The sequence below is a fragment of the Gorilla gorilla genome, chromosome X (assembly GCF_029281585.2).
Source record: "Gorilla gorilla gorilla isolate KB3781 chromosome X, NHGRI_mGorGor1-v2.1_pri, whole genome shotgun sequence".
Taxonomy (NCBI): Eukaryota; Metazoa; Chordata; class Mammalia; order Primates; family Hominidae; genus Gorilla; species Gorilla gorilla.
Window position 1 is genome coordinate 50,653,048 of NC_073247.2, and position 3,327 is coordinate 50,656,374.

Consider the following 3,327-nt stretch of genomic DNA (forward strand, 5'->3'; position numbering starts at 1 on the left):
AAGATTTTGTGGACATACGTTTTTATTTCTTTTCGGTAAATATCTAAGAGTGCTATTACTGGGTATATTAGTCCATTTTCATACTGCTATAAAGAACTTCCCAAGACTGGGTAATTTATAAAGGAAAGAGGTTTAATTGACTCACAGTTCAGTACGGCTGGGGAGGCCTCAGGAAACTTATAATCATGGCAGAAGGTGAAGGGGAAGCAAGGCATCTTCTTCTCAAGGTGGCAGGAAGGAGAAGTGCCAACTGAAGGGGAAAGATCCCCTTATAAAACCATCAGATCTCTTGAGAACTCACTCACTATCATGAGAACAGCATGGGGGAAACTGCCCCCACAATTCAATTACTCTGCCTGGTCTCTCCCTTGACATGTGGGGATTATGGGGATAATGGGGATTACAATTCATGATGAGATTTGGGTGGGGACACAAAGCTTAACCATATCACTGGGTTATATGATGTGTATATTTAACTTCATAAGAAACTGACAAATTTTTTACATACCAGCAAAGTATGAGAGTTCCAGTTACTCCATATTTTTATCAACACTTGACATCATCGGTCTTTTTACTCGTGGCATCCTTGGTGAGTCTAATGGCACCTCATTTGCCCATAGGTTTTTAACTGCCTACCCAACTAGGATGTCAGCAGGGATTTTTTTCACTGTTACATCCCCAGCCCCTGGAATAGCATGTAATAAATATTTTTGGAATGAATGGGTTCATGTCTCTGAGCTTCTGTGTTTTTCTGAAATATTGATTTCTCTAAGGGGTATTGTGCACAGAGGATTTATGTACTTATAATTGTGAGAGATACTGTCAAATCGCTTGCTTTTTAAAAAATGCTGAACCAACTTACTCTCCCAGCAACACTGGTTATTGTAAATTGTTTACATTTTTCTGCCAATCAAGTTAAAAATAGTATTTCATTGTGGTTTTAATTTTGCATTCCCCTTATCATTGGGCAAAATCAAGCATCTTTTTGTATGTCTATGGGTCTTTTATACTTCTTCATCTGTGATTTGTGTTCCTATATTTTGCTTATTTCTTATTAGACTATTTTTCTAATTAATTTATAGAAATTCTATGCTTATTGGTGATAGTAACATTTTGTCTGTGATGTATGTTGCAAACATTTTGTAGAGTGACAAGCAGAATGGTCCAGTGATGACTCCAGAACCTTTCTCATGTTGCCTGCTTGAGATGAGAGTCCCTCCTTCCCCCTAGTTGAAGTGGCTGTGACAAACCCAAATTGTTCTGGACTGAGGGCTCTGCTTTTTCCAGCATGTTTGCTCCCATATCCTGACTGTTTATTCCCTGTATGCAAAGCCACTCCAAGCTTACACAATTAAAAGATGGTGAACCAGGGTGGGGAGGCATGGGCCTCTTCCCTGGATCACAATGGGCTGTGCTTCATGCTGCCGAGTGTTTACTTGAAAACTTCCCCAATAAAACCTGCTCCTTACACATGGTGGCATTTACCTTTATCTTCTCCAGGCAGTTTCTTCCAGTCTGTCATTTATTGTAGACATTGTTTATGCTTCTTTTTTCATACACAAGGTTTTACTTTTTTTTTTTTTTTTTTTTTTTAAAAGACAAGGTCTCACTATGTTGCTCAGGCTGGCCTCAAACTCCTGGGCTCAAGCAGTTCTCCTGCCTCAGCCTCCCAAGTAGCTGAGATTACAGGCACATGCCACCACACCCAGCTTAAGGTTTTGCTTTTATATAGTTAAATCTGTCAGTCTTTTCCATGACTTCTGGATTTCATGGCTTGCCTAGGAAGGCTTTTCTCACCCCTATAGTGTAAAAAATTATTTTGTATTTTTCTCTAGTACTTTTTGAGGTTTCTAATGTTTGGTTCCTTCATCTGTCTGGAATACACTATTGGATGTAGGGATGCCAACTTTCCAGGGATCAACAACAATGTTTCTGTCCTTGGAGCTGATTGTAATGTTACTGTACTCCACTTGTTGTTTATTGCTGTATGACATATTATATCAAAATTTAATGGCTTAAAACAAAACAAACATTTATTACCTCATAGTTTCTGTGGGTTAAGAATTCAGGAGCAATTTAACTGGGTGGTACTAGCTCAGGGTCTCTCATGATATTACAGTCAGGATGTTGGCTGGGGCTGCTATCATTTGAAGGCTTGACTGTGGCCAAAGGATCCACCTCCAAGATGGTTCACTTCCACTGCTCTTGGCAGGAGGTCTCAGTTCCTTACCACATGGGCCTCTCCCTGGGGCTACTTGAGCATCCTCACAATATGGCAGCTGGCTTCTCCCAGATAGGTTGATCCATGAGAGAACAGGGCCAAAGCCAAAAAGTCTTTGAAAATTCGGCCTCAGAAGTCATACTCATAACAACATCCTATTGGTCAGGGAAGGAATACACAAAGGCATGAATAACAGGAGGTGGGGATCAGTGGCCATCCTGGAGATGGGCTATCACATGCCATCACATGCATTGTCAGGCCAACATTCTTGACTCTGTGATTCTTAGCTGTGGGTCCAAAGTACACTCAAGAACATGAAGAGCTATCAGATAACTACTCTAAATGTCTGAAGAGGAAATTGAAAATTCTGGCTATGAACATATGGGCCCCAAAGACTCTTAATTTTGCTGTTTTTGATCCAAGGGGAGAGACACATTTTTCCAAGTGAATCAATCTGAGTGACAGATGGGGCCAAGGCTTGATCCCAGCGTTTCCGATACAAATTCTATGATCTCCTACGCTCTCCTGCAAGCACTCATTGGTCCTTGCTAATTATATTGGTCAAAGTCCAGTCCAGAAAACAGAAACTACTCTAGGTATTTTGAACAGATGGGATTTAATGCAAAAAATTATTTACACATATGACAGAGAAGCCGAAAAGGCAAATAGGAGACCGTGAGACAACCCAGAGATAAGTTAACTGCAGGAAGCTTCAATCGCCCTAAAGCTGGAAGGATTTCGCGAAGAGCCAGGTCACTGGAGCCCAGCAGCTGGGGTCAGCAGGCAGAAGCTAGAGATGCTGTGAGCCTGTCCACTGGGATCTGGGGCCACAGAGGAGCTCCAGCTGCTGAGGCCGAAAGCCAAAAAGAAGAAATACCCTGGCTTTTCCCTTCCTCCTGTCCTCCAGTCTCCTTCTAGTGCCTTCGACTGTTGAATGCAGCTAGATGCCAGGAAACATGTAGACAAAATAGAGAAGGGGAAGAGCAGGGAGGGGGCATCTGAGGGCACGAGGCCCAGGACTGGCATGTTGGTGTTGGGCTTGTGGCAGATCTTATTTTTCCAAAATGACCAAACAATATTTCCAGCCCTACATGTTCATTTAGAAC